We start from the raw sequence: 14,867 nt of genomic DNA, 5'->3' as shown, positions 1-14,867 counted from the left end.
AGTTATTTAATTGCGTCACAACATTAAAAAATAATTTTATAATTTCGAGCTTATATATAGTTATTTTCGGGGCCAATCTTCAGATGGCGCTAGTCTTCAAATAGACAGCTCATAATGCGTAGAGAGGGCTCTCTTTTCCCTATATATTATTATACTCTTTGCCTATGTGTTTAAATTCTCTTTGGGGTACTCTGTGAACTACTCCATAGATAATTCACTTTATAAGAGATACCTACATGTGTTACTTTGTAAAGTCAGTGTACCCAGCCTAAGAGATGGCGCTACGTTAGTTTTACACCCGTAGCGTACTGACTACTGACGCTAGATGGCGCTCGTTATGTTTATTATGTGTAAAGTGTAGACCGTATTGAAGACTTATGGTTTCTTGATTCTTAATCGTGTATTATGTTGGACTGTTACCACTTACCTCTTAAATAAGACAACACGATAGTCAAGTCTTGTTTTACTAAGTAATTTAAGTATATTTTTTTGGGTATCACTAGCTCCATCTATCATATATGTAAAATGATCGCCACCGTGATGAAGTTGCTGCGTATCAAACTTATTTCATGTACCAATGTACCTTCACCCCCCTAACTACTCCCTAAGAGTAATAATGTTCTTTGCTGTGAACAACGTACCACAACAGCTCACAAGCAAAGATGAAAGAATATTTTTACTCTACGAGCTCACAAGTCAGAAGTCACACTCACAAGCAAAAAACGTAGATAGCTGAAATCCACTACGTTGCAACTGCTCTCTTTCAAACTTAGCCGGATTGTACTTCGTTGCCAATCGCGATACTGTAATTACAACTATTTCAAACTTATGTCAAATGACTGCACGTTTCATACTAAACTAAATTTCAAGTTTTACTTAGGCAGTTCCGCCTATTATTACGTAGTATCTACATCCGTAGTAGTTATACACGTACAATCTGTGTACGTGTATAACTAAATGAACTCTGTGGTTACAACTGACAACTGTTGGTCACTGATGACTGAACTGAATTTAACCCCACTTGAATTTTTTTAAGTATTTTAAACTTTTTTTTTTATTCTTTATTAGTTATTTACTGTTCGAACATATATATTGTTTGTTCGTCTTTTATTTATAATAGTATTTATTTATAATTAATTAAACAAATTATGAACCTCACGTTTGCACCTTCCACCATTCGATACAATTGCATGATATGAGTTCCGCCGCGATTACGATTTATGGACTTGGATCGAAATATCGGCACCAAATTAATAAAACAGGTATAAGTATATCGTGAGTAACTGTCTAAAAAATAACAATGCTAAAGTTCAGCGATGATAAAAGTAAAAAACATATAAGTAATTATAATTATTGCTAACTTATATTTGTACAAAAGATAATTAATAAAAAAAAAATAAGTAATAAAAGTAGAAATATATGGTGAAAAGTGCAAAATTAAGGCACAAAATGTGTATAATTAATTAAAAATAAATAAAATACAGCCAAAGTCTTTAGCGTTATTGTTTTTTATCTTATAATTTATCTTATAATTTCATCGCAATATGTCAAGTTCGATAATTTTTAAAGGTCAAAGGCAAATTTTTAGTGTTTTAAAATTTAGAAGTTTAACTGTATAGATCAAAATAAAAAGAGTGTAGAGCAGCATCTATATTTCGAGTTTAGAACAACATGAGTCAAATACTATCAAATTGAAAAGTAAGGAAGCTTGTTGTAGAAATTATGATGCTCTTCTTTACCATCCACCACATTTTCTACTCGTTCATAGAGTTCCAAAGAATATATAATAGAGAGTATTAGAAAGTAAGATTGTAGACTTCATTAGAGTATAGTGTTCTGTGTTGTTATGTTGTACACCCTGAATATATTCTCTGAGTCGTACTTTGGTCGTACTAAAAGTGTTCTGTGGTCGTTCTAGTAGAAGTGTTCCACTAACATTCTTTATTGTGTACTTATTTCCTACGTTTGTTTTATTTTTTTTAATCAAAAATCTCTGTTTCATTAATTTATTTGATTACTTTTTCATTTATAGTGAGTACTTTATTAACAAGTTGTTTCAGTGAAGGACTATACACGGTAAGATTTTCTATGTATCTTATATCTTGCATATCATGTCAAAATATGGGTGTTGAATGTTGATTTGAAAACCCATTTGGCCATTAATTATTATGTGTGTGCAATGTGTAAAATAGAAACATGGCCTTGATGCCAATTTCTATTTACTAGTAATGTTTTAAGTAAGCCTTGTGAATATTTTTTTCCTTTACTAAGGTCTGACATTGGTTAGGTATTGGTCAAGCATTAGTCTGTAATATTTAATTAATATCTACACATACTCATACTATTTACTGAAATATTCATCAATAAAAACCTAATCTGGGTTGATTTCCGCAGCTTCAGTATCCTGAACCTAACATTAATAATAATTCACTGGTTGTAGGTCTGTTTTTCTGTTATTTATCTCTTATCACCTGGTGTTCTTCGGAAGACCAGTGTTGATCATATAGCTATGGGTATGATCAGTATAATGCTGAGATGAATTCTGAATTTAATATAAATTAATAATAAATCTACTTATATACTAGGATTAGGTTACAGCATATTTGATTTTTCTTTCTTATTTTATTGGCACTGTGTTAGGTTTGTATTGAATGACACTTCATTGTATTTTGTGCCTTCGAAAGGAAAGGAAAAAGGAAACCCATGTGTATTAAAAATTGTGGCATGGAGTTATTTTTATGTAAAACTTCTTCCTGGTTGTTATTAAGAAAAAATTTTTCTAAAAAAAAATTAATTACATCATTTCTCATAGAAATAGATATATACCTAGTCTTGCCATAAATACTGAATCAAATAAAAAAAAAACTTTGGCAAATAACATTTATTACTTTTACAGTGTGTTAGTTTAATACATAAATATATAAAAATTTGAAATATAAAATTCTTATTCAAAGTGGCCTCCATTGGCTGCAATACAGTCCTTTAAGCGTTGAGGCCAGTTATCAATAGAAGCATGCACTCTTTCCTTAGGAAAATTCTTCACAGCCAATTGTCCGGATTGTTTGAAGGATTCCAAATTGTCATTGCATTTAGAGTATGCCATACTCTCTAAAACTGACCATAAATCATAATCCCGCAGATTAATACCAGGACTGGACAACGGCCAGTCTTCAGCCCTGATGAAGTCCGAAATTTTTATTTCCAACCAAGACCGACCAACATAGACCGAGCTTTATAATATAATAATAATAATAAATCATTTATATCAGGCATTTTACCCATAAATCTACAAACAATCTTAACTTAATTTACATTTTACTTTGATTTTAATTAAATTACAGATAAAAAAGAAAAGTTAAACTATTATGTCATAATTACAATTAAAAAAGAAAATAATTAAATTATAGAAATAAAAATTGATATAGTCTAATACAATTCAATTATGTTTAATTTAATTTCAGTTCTTACATTATTAAAAAAAATATATATTATGTCAAATATATAATATAAATAAATTGTCACAGGTCACAGATATCATATTTACAACAGTCATACACAGAATTAATTATTAAACTACAGCATTTTCTAATGCGGTCCATAAAGGAAGCGGCTCTTTTTCTTAACACGGCATAGAAATCGTCAACCCTATTCTCCGCAAACATGCCCGACGCGCTACAGCGCCAAGGTAGTTTAAGCATTGCTCTAAAGGCGTTATTGTACTGCACACGTAGCGTATGGTAAGCTCGTTTTGTATAGGTTTTCCACAAGTAACTGGTATAGAACGACTGGAAATAAGCGCCGAATAAGGTTATTTTGACAGGTACACCTAGCGAATCTGCGGGCTAACATATTACTTGTGGCGGCAATGGACCTCCTTTGTCTTAAAATGTCATCATCATCCTTCAAGTTATTTCTTATGATGTGCCCCAGGTATTGGTAATTGAGAAACAAGTTTGAGCTGAGATCCGGCCAAAGTGATAACTGGGTTTGAAATGTGCGACCCATCGTGCCTGAATACCATAATTTCCGTCTTATCTACGTTATATTTTAAACCATGAGTTGAGGCGTACTGTTCACAAATATTTATTAGTTTCCGTAAGCCCTTTATAGAGGGTGAGTCCCTCTATAAAGGGCAGGACCATGTCATCCGCGTAACTCAAGCACTTTAAGACCCAGCACCGAGTCTTGCTGGAAGGACGATTCTTGGTTATTGATTAGGGGCTTCACTACCTTCTCAAGAATGGTATCTTGATACACTTGTGCAGATATTTTGGAACCTTTTTCACAAAAGTATGGCTCAGTCACTATTTCATAGCTAATACCCCACCAAACCATCACTGAAGTCGGATAGTACCCACCTTGCACTCTGTTGACTAATTGGGAAGCTCTAGCTTTGAGCATAAATACAGTCATTTGTTTGTTAAAATGTTGCTCAATTGTAAAAATATTCTCATTCGGAAACAAAATTTTTCTGTGACCTCTCTTTGTGTACCGCTTCAGTAGTTGTTTCGATTTTACAGCCCTATTCTTTTTAAATTATCAGTTAAGAAATTACCAGTATGTCTCTTATAGGCGGCAAGTCCTAAGTCATCTTTTAAAATACGCATGGTTCTAGGTGCTATCTTCATCTCCCAAGATAAAAGCTTTCGGGCAGGATTTCTTTGAATTCTTTCCCTTACTGCTTTGACCACCTTTTTGTTACGAACACTATGTGGACACAAACAGAGGACTCATTGTACCTATTAATAGCTGGTACACAAACATTTTACTAATACCAAGTGTATGGAGTTTTAAAAATTGCATTTGGCTCTTAACATTTGTACTTTGCATTTGTACTTTGTGTAATGAAATCACAGTGATTCGGTTCTCTTTATCACTCACTCCATTTTAATATCGCATAAATATTGTACAATGTATTGGCGCCAAAATGAGAAAATTCAATGAATAATCATATTAAAGTGACGGATTCGAAATTCAAATGTAATATTTTGTTTATTTTTAATTGTAACAGTATTTATGGCCATAATATTAAGTATGTAGGGAGTGACACTAAGAAAACACATTGCAACAACACGTGGCAAACTTCATGAAGTTACGGCAGTTCGTAAAGGGACTTGGTTTTTTAGAATTGGAAGTCTTTAATTTTCAGTTTGACCACAGAGTAGGGATGGATAGGTTTGACGGAGCGTGTTGTCGAAGAGGGTTAAAATAATATTGCGTGCGATTATTTAATATGTGCTTGAAAAAATTCAGTTCGGAATTAATCAATATTTTCAGCTTAAGTCCATTTAACGAATTGGCTTGCAAAGTAAATTCGTGAATAATTATTTGTTATAATTATATGTATACCATGAAAAGGGTACTTATAATTATTATAAAAATACATGTTACATACGAGGCAGTATTATGCTAGATTTTTCTAAAAAATTAGTCTAAAAAAATGTTTCTAAAGAATAATTTCGAAGTTATAAGATTTTATAAATTAACCAAAAATTTATTTGAATATTATTTTTAAATTGAAAAGCAATACAATTACCTATGCGTTATTAGTATTACGCAGAACAACTGCTTTTAGCGGAATTATCACCAAAAATCATCATATTATATATCATATTATATACCTATTATATGTTAAGCTATCTGAAAGTCCCACCAGAGTTTAGCGCTTGGTAGTAATCTACCGAAACAGCACGCAGACATTAAAATGTAATAAATTGTTTTCTGATATGAGCATATGAGAAATCATGTCATAAAATAGAATTATTAGTTAAAATATAGTCACATATAAATAAATTTCAATTAAACGTCGATCAATTAATCTCGTGCCAATTCCGTGAACATCTGGAGAGCAAAGCCAAATTGGCTTCGAATACTTCAAATTCGGCAATACTCTAGCGCTCTATAAAGCGCAGGTCCGGCCACACATGGAGTATTGCTGTCATCTCTGCTCTGGCGCACCCCAGTATCACCTCGATCCATTTGACCGCGTACAAAGAAGCAGAGCAGCTGGAATTGTCGGGGACCCAGTGCTCTGTGAACGGCTGGATGACTTGGCGTTGCGTAGAGACGTCGCTTTATTGTGTCTTCTACCGCATTTATCACGGGGAGTGTTCCGAAGAGCTGTTTAACCTGATTCCTGCCGCCGAATTCCACCTTCGCACGAAACGCCACAAGTTAGGATATCATCCCCACCACCTGGATGTGTGGCGGTCCTCCACAGTGCGGTTTTCAAGGAGTTTTCTTCCACGTACTACAAAGCTGTGGAATGAGCGGTGTTTCCGGGACGATACGACATGGGTACCTTCAAAAAAAGCGCGTACACCTTCCTTAAAGGCCGGCAACGGACCTGTGTTTCCTCTGGTGTTGCAAGAGAATGTGGGCGGCGGTGATCACTTAACACCACGCTCGTTTGTCCTCCTATTCCATAAAAAAACGTTATCTATACTAATATTATTATGATTATCCTTTCTTTACTGTATGAAATTAATAATCAATTAATTAACTATGTCATTGCATCCATTCACATTTTAGTAACATGCATTTTTCATTTCTATGAATTGTAGTTACGTACAAACCATTTTATTACTTTCATGAAGTCGAAGGACGCTTCCGGCTAGATAGGGAGGGGCGCGGGGGTCATTAACTTTGTTTCAAGGACCTTAGGGTGGGAGATAAACGAAAATCTCTTTGCCGTTTCTAGGTCGTTCCCTCGAAACGACCCTGTCCTGAATACAAAATGTTAACCAAGATAATATACTAGAAAAATATTTTGGTGAAATTATGTCAATAACCCAATTTCGTTTACTGAATTGTATGATAGTTAAATTCTTGTATTAAAACAATAAGTATTTATTGTTTTAATTATAATAATAAAAGCCTTTACTTACAATCATCATTGATTGTGTCCATTTAAATTCTATTTATATTTATTTTTATTATTTTTATTCGTTGGTAATTACTACACACATCAAAAGTCTAAGCAACATGTACTAATTTAAATTTTAGGATGGTTTTTTCATTTTATAACGTTGTATTTAATTTTAAAATAATATTTTTAGAGTCCTATGATGTAAAAATAACAGCTGTTGAAATTATCAATATTAGAATATACTGCAGAAACTAAGGTACATAAGTAACTAAACATTTAAAAAAAAATGAAATTTCTAAAGAAAATGAATTTATTGTGAAAGAATTGGATAATTTAATACAAAGTATGGCCTCCTCTGCTATTCAGAACTTGTCGGCAACGATTATTCATTGAATTAACGAACTGTTTATGTTATCTTGCGGTATTCGCTCCCAATGAAATTGTAGCAAATCCTTCAGCTGTTGGGTTGTTGTCACTCCGTTCAAGTCCTTCAAAACACGTCTCTGGAGCATGTCCCATGCGTGCTCGATGGGGTTGAGGTCTGGCGATTGTGCAGGCCAGGGAAATATCCGGACGTTCTCCATGGCCAAGTATTGACTGGTTCGCCGAGCTGTATGTGAACGCGTATTGTCATGCATTAAGGTAAAATCGGAGCCAAAGGTTTTTGCAAATGGATGGACATAATATTCTCAACGTAATTTTCAGCGTTCATGTTTCCATTTACAAAAACGAGCTCAGTTCCCCTGATCTTCATAATACCCGCCCATACCATTACTGTTAAGCCGCTGTATGGATGATCTTCCTGAATGCAACTGAGCCAAAAATCATAATTTTATCCCATTGTTCCTGGGTCTATGTCCTGCGTCTACACCATTCATTTCGACGAGCGCGATTCCCGTGACGTATCGGTGGGCACATAATTGAGCGTTGAGCTCGTAGGCCGTACTCATGCAGTCGATTTCGCACAGTTTTGGGACTTACGTCAACACCACTTGAATTTTGTAGCCTCAAACTTATCTCTCGAGGGGTTAACATCGGCTGGCGTCTTGCAGTTAGTTGTATGTACCGGTCTTGCCGAGTGGTTGTACTCATTTTACGGCCTGAATGCTGTTCAGCGGGTTCCCTTTTATTCCTATTCCATAAAAATAAAAAAAATCAAGAAGTGTTCAGCGCGCTCAGAGATGTTTTAACTTCAAAAATAAACTGTATTTATCTTAAAGTAGGCTAAGGTAGGTTTTAAAATAATGCCGTATCGATAGCTATAATCAGGCATTGTATTTATGATCATTCGATCTCATTTCGATTATAATTGTTATGAATATTCTAAACACTGGAAACAATTGTTGACCTATTTTAAATATTATACTGTGCTATATTATTTAAATCAAAACTACTGTGGAGACAAATAATAATCTATAAGTTTATATTATATACTTATACGTTTTGCAATATGAACGTTTCTTTTATTTATACAATAAAATAAATACATAATAAAATGTAGTACAATATGTACTAAAGTTTAGTACAAATGTTTTTGGGATCCATGTAATAATCTAAGTCGGTCAATTTATTAAGTCCCATCAACTTAGGGTCCTTCTGTATTGAGTTATTACGTAATTAGCTAAGATAGCAACATTTTATCGTGAACTAATCATAATTGAAAATATTGTATGTTGTAAATAAATAGAATAACTTGGCCCTTGCATGACTCAATGTATCTCTTTTTTAATTACAACAAAAAAAAGAACAACTGACTAAAAAAATCGGTGTCCTCCCGCCGCGGCATCGCTCGCCACTCGACTTGTACGTAGCTCGTGCGACACAAGCACATCTCACCTATAATGTATGTAGTTAGTTACATAACTACCTTGTCTTAAAAATGACTCCAAAAATAACAATAATTGTAACTACATTATATTGTCGTAATCATTTGATTGCCTTATAGGTAGTCTTATATTTATTCATTTAAAACATAAAATATTTTTAATATTGATAAGGTCTCTATAAAATTTTGCTATGTTAGCTAATTACGTAATAACTTAAGACAGAAGGACCCTAAGTTGTTGGGACTTAATAAATTGATTGACTTAGATTATTACATGGATCCCAAAAACATTTGTACTAAACTTTAGGACATATTGTACAACAATCTTTTTCAAAATAATAGGAACAAATATTTAAAAAAAAAATTGGTCACGAAGAGCTAATACCATATAAATTTAACTTACTTTACTTACTTGTTTACATAGTTTTATAGATTTGCTTGGCCTATTATTAAAATTCAAAATAAATGGGTATAGATAATTTTGAATCGACGTATAATTTTCGAATTATTAGTTGTTTAGCTAGGTGCTGCGTAGTTGGGTCGCTGAACTCTGTGACGTCACTAATTCAACTCGCTAATTATTATAGTTATGTCGTCACGCTCGCATTTCGCGCCCTGTGAAGTATTTGAATAATTCATAAACGAACATGATCGCGGTAACTTCAAAACTGCTCGCTTGATTTTATTGAAACAAAATCTAGTTTATTTCTAGTCATATAAGCCCTAAGTTTATTCGCAAAGTTTCAAGTAACTTATCGTACTAAGGTTGGGTTACATCATATTATTAGCTGTTATTTAAGGTTTATGTAAAATTTAACGTAAACAGTAACACTGACTTTTACATAGACTGCAGAATGTGTTGCACCATCGTATTCCTTGGCATACAACAACAGTTGATATTATTATTAATTCCGAGAAGAAAAGAGATTCCGAGGCGCGATGTTCTGCAGCTGGGGGCCCCCGCTAGTCCTCTAGGAACTCCTAGTGCTAAGGCGTGTGAAGGAAAAGGGCTTTGCGTAGCCTTACACTGAGAACTTAACTATTAGATCGTTGACCACTGGTTTAGTATCAATTTACTATTATATTATAATTGCGTTGGAACTGTATTGTTCGGTGACAATTTGGTTATATTATTATGCGGCGCAATAGACATCTGTCATTATAATATTAACTGTAATTATAACCTCACAGATGACAATGCATCTGTTGTCTATGGTACTTCTCTATCTACAGGAAAACGTCGGCGCTATAAATTGCCATAACCAAATAACAAGAAAATAAATAACGGCGGTGCATCCAAGTAGTTAAAGTGACATACCATAGTACAGTACAATCCTATTTCTCGATTCTGCGGGTATGTGTTTTTTTCGATAAAACTATTTATAAATGAACGGTATTAGTAGTAGTATTATTAGAAATGACATCCAAAAAGAATTCTAAAGGAATCAATTATTGTGAGAAAACAAATGCCTTTTAATTATGTTAGTATGAGAAATTAATGTAACGCCCTAGTTCTTCTGAACTGTTACAAAACCAACACAAAAACGTTGGGATCTTAAGTATTTAAATATACCATAAACACAGAAATTGACACACCCATTTGCCGTCGGCTTTGGAGTAATGAAGTAACGAAAACGCCATTCTAAGAAATATTATGTTACCGTCTTACCCCCTTATTCATAATAGTCTGCTAACTTATAGCTTTGTTAGCAAACACTCACTATGTCTTCTTCTATTGAACTAAGTCAGAATGAGAAAAAACACTCCTTAGCCGCTGTTTAAAGTTAGCGGAACATTATGATTAAGGGGTTATTATCTGCGTCGCTATCTCTGGCTGGCTTTATCTAATTCGGAGGGAATCAATTTGTTACAAACAGAGTTTCACTGTGTCATGTTTTTGGGAGGTTTGAGGAGATCCGTAGGAGAAACAAAGTCACCAACATAGCACAAATGATTGCGAAACTGAAGTGGCAGTGGGCAGGGCACATAGTTCGACGGACAGATGGCCGGTGGGTCCGAAAAGTCGTCGAATGGCGACCACGTACCCAATGTCGTAGTGTTGGTAGGCCCTCTACAAGATGGACCGACGATCTGTTCAAGATCGCCGGAATAGTTTGGATGAGGGCAGCGCAGGACCGATCGTCGTGAAGATCTTTGGGGGAGGCCTTTGTCCAGCAGTGGAAGTCTTCCGGCTGATGATGATGAAACTTTCACTTATTTATCCAAATCGATGTTATTGTTTATTTATTGATATTCCCTATTATTTTACTACTTTTGCGCTCATGCAATTTTTAATGCTTAAACGCATAATAAATAAAATTTTATTATTAATTTACATTTATTTAGTTTTTTGACTTACTCGTGTAAGGCATTGACTATTTGACGCTTGAGTATGTTTGTTGCATCACTTTACATATATATATTGTAATTGAAATGATTTTTGAAACGATGAAAATTTTAATGATGATTTAAAAGAGTGACAATGAGTTTCCTGCTACCTCTTCTCATTAGGGTTGGTTAAAGGGTTGAGCCCTTTACGTAGAAGCAGTAAATTCAATAAGGAAAAAAAATATTTGACACTCATAAAAGTGTGTGTCATTTCCGTGACCTACATGAATCAAATGATTTGATTTGATTTATAAGAGTTATTCAGTACAGTAGACGCATCAATCTAAACACACTGTACATAAATAAAGGTATAATATCTAATATGTTTAATAAAAAAAAAACATATAAGCAGAGTTTCCGATAACAGGATCATCCAAGGGTGACGCATGGATTGACCAGCTATCGCGACCCTAACTCGAGAAGGGTAGGAACCACCCATGACGCCGCCACGAGTAATGGTTTTTAAGCGATCTTATAACCCATAGCTTCTTTTTTAATAATAATTTTTTATTTTTTATTATAATACTTTTCTTTTTAAGAAATGTGTCATTACGCAGACTTGTTTTAAACAAAACTATGACGATATTCTTGCGAACACTCAAAGTATTTCCGGTGTCTCCTCTAAAAACAGCCAGCTGGTGATTCAGTTGGGTTTAAATGTTATAGTGACGTCATCATTTATTCATTCTGTGTAATTATGAAGCTTTTCATTTAGTGTTATTCCTATAACATATACCCACAAATATAAGCTTAAACAAAAAAAAAATAACGGCACTCCGGAAGTGCCGACAGAAGTAAAAACTTGAACATTAACATTGTGTATTTTTGGATATTTTGGAATTTTTAGGGAATAATTTCGCACGAATTGCTTTTTTTATCAGTATAAAAGTACTAGCATTTATGTGGTTCAATACAATATTATCCTTCACTAAAAGCCACCGCCTGCAACTTTATAAGGCGCAAATTCGGCCTCACATGGAGTGCTGTTCTCACCTCTGGGCGGGTGCTCCCCAGTACCAGCTTCTTCGAATCATCGACGATCAAGTCATCTCCGATCGGCTTGATTCTCTAGCATTGCGTAGAGATTTGGGTTCTCTCTGCATCTTCTACCGCATTTATCACGGGGAGTGCTCGGAGGAGCTGTCCGGGTTGATTCCAGCGGCCGAATTCCACCACCGGACATTACGTGCAAAGTATCATCCGCATCACGTAGACGTCTGGCATTCCACAACCGCGCGTTTTGTTCGAAATTTCTTGCCTCGCACAGCCACTTTGTGGAATCAACTACCGGCAGCGGTCTTCCCGAACAGATACGACTTAAGGACCTTCAAGAAAAAAGCATACTCCCACCTTAAAGGCCGGCAACGCATTTCTTGACACACCTGTTGTTGCGGATGTCCGTGGGCGGTTGCCTCACCTCTCCCCATCCCGTGAGCCTCTTGCCCGTTTGCCCCCTCTCATATAAAAAAAAATACACTAAAATGACAATTTAAATTACATAAAAAAATTAACACTACAGAACTACTACAATCATTTTACATATACAAACAAAAAGTTTATATCTCAGAAAAATTAACTTTCATCCATAATTTCAACGACTGTCTTACGAATTTTCGATCAGGGTCACGTGTCCTGAGTCCTGACGCGAGTTTAGACCTATCTCAAGTAAAGTGCTTAACGCTACCAAAGAAGTTTTCACTTCAAAGAATATTTTTAACTGTGGATAATTTAGTTTACTTGATGGAAAACAATTCTAAATCTATTTTTGACCACACCCTTCTTCCGCGGCATCTTCAAAAACAGGTGGAGGTTTTAAATATTTATTATCTTGTATATATATAATCGCCGTTTATGGATAGACGTTTTTTCCATTAAAAGGGCTTCCCGAATGGTGATGCACATAAAATAACAGTGATAATATATACCTTATAAAACACAGGGATAAAATTTAGTGTGGCCATATCCCGATACTTATGTTTAATATTTCAAAAAATCCAAGTAGACGAAGTTGTGGGCAGGATTTTGTGTTATTACATCTGTAGCTAAATACGAAGGGACTTATGACCCCTGCCAAGACTTGCATTGTCCCTGATTCATGATTGGGGCATGCCCTGTCAAGCTTGCTCGACCGTTTATTGTATTGTTTAATGTTGAATAGTCGAGAACAAAATAATATTGGCCTTAATTATGCACTTGAAAGAGAAACTTTTAAACTGATCATGGTCCCGGTAATATGGGACACCAATGTTTATAAACATTTATTTCTATTCTAAAGGGCTCTAAAGCATTTGCACGAGACTTATGTATTGGCCAGAGCCAACTGACGAAGCTGAGACCAGTCACGGCGGGGTCGTTTCGTCTGAATCGAACCGAAGCGAACTTTTGAGGGAAGTCGAGAACTTCAATCTTCCTCGACATAAGATTCATATAAAATCATCAATTCCAAACTTGCTTATTATTTTCAAAAACCCTTTATCTTCGCTGACGAAGTCGCGGGCATAAGCTAACATTTTTATGAACTTAATCATGTTTCTACTTTAGTTTCTAGCCTAGGTCTTTCGTCAATCTAGCAAGTGGGTGCCTTGTGTGTCTGTTTGTCAGGAATGATCTAACTATGACGTCAGTGTAGGTAATAGCCGTGCGTTAAAATGTCGGTGTTCGGAATAATATATATATAAATGAATCTTACCCAAATGACGTATAAATTGAAACAATTAACAGAACGCTATATTTAAAGTAGGTACAAGTGGTGTTATTGTGCAAATCGGGTTATCGATTTGTGGTGTGGTGACACGGGCCGGGCGTTCACCTCGTCGTCAACTGCAAATTGTTACATTCCATTTAAAGATATGCCGCCGGCTTCCCGGAGAGATACGTGGAGAGGCTCCTGGCGCAGGCATTAATTGAGGAAGACCACTGTGCACCACCATCAATCAACTATTGATGGTGGTGCGACACGACAACGATAAACGACACCTTCTCGTGCCTTCGTATTATTATTTTTTTATCACAATAAGGGACGAGACGAGCAGATCGTTCATTCACAGAATTCTTGAAAAACCCAAAAATTCTTAGAGGCACTATAATTGCGCTCATCACTTTGAGACATAAGATGTTAAGTCTCATTTGCCCAGTAATTTCACTAGCTACGGCGCCCTTCAGACCGAAATACAGTACGCATTACTGCTCCACGGCAGAAATAGGTGCCCCGTTGTGGTACCCATAATCTAGCCGGCTTTCTGTGCAAAGGGGCCTCCCACTGGTAAATACGTATCGTACTTTTTTTTATGGAATAGGAGGACAAACGAGCGTAGGGGTCACCTGGTGTTAAGTGATCACCGCCTCCCACAATATCTTGCAACACCAGAGGAATCACAGGAGCGTTGCCGGCCTTGTTGGGCAGATTATATGATAGCCGGCCTGAAACGCGTTTGTTATTGTGTACAAATATGCGGCCGGGAGAGTTACGTATACATTTTTTGTTTGTGTATTTAATGTGTACTGGTCAGTTACAATTAATACATAAATTCCGCCAGTGATCCGTATTTAAAAAAAGTCTAATAAAACACTTCAAATAGCTCTCTGCTTTCACTTTATGGTCGTAAAGTCAATCTGTATACACATTTTAAAGAGATTTCCAACTATATATTGACTCACCACAATATCTCTAGAACTATAAGGCGTAGAGGCTTGAAATTTGGTGGCAATATTCCTTTCGCCCAGTAGAGGTCAGCTAAGAACGGATTTTAAGAAAATCCATCCGCAAGAGTTTTATTTTATTACAGA

At 35.3% G+C, this 14,867-nt stretch overlaps 1 protein-coding gene across 1 annotated transcript in view; it reads left to right on the top strand.

Annotated features, from left to right (window-relative positions):
• The first annotated feature begins 1,915 nt into the window (after positions 1-1,915).
• Positions 1,916-14,867, top strand: part of LOC126967197 (protein roadkill) — a 100,365-nt gene continuing 87,413 nt past the window's right edge. Inside the window, exon 1 of the mRNA XM_050811680.1 lies at positions 1,916-2,076. The gene's annotated coding sequence lies outside the window, so the exon portion shown is untranslated. The remainder of the gene's footprint in view (positions 2,077-14,867) is intronic.

This window comes from Leptidea sinapis, chromosome 12 (genome assembly GCF_905404315.1).
Source record: "Leptidea sinapis chromosome 12, ilLepSina1.1, whole genome shotgun sequence".
Taxonomy (NCBI): domain Eukaryota; kingdom Metazoa; phylum Arthropoda; class Insecta; order Lepidoptera; family Pieridae; genus Leptidea; species Leptidea sinapis.
Note: the sequence above shows the minus strand (reverse complement) of the source record. Positions and strands in the feature narration are given on the sequence as shown.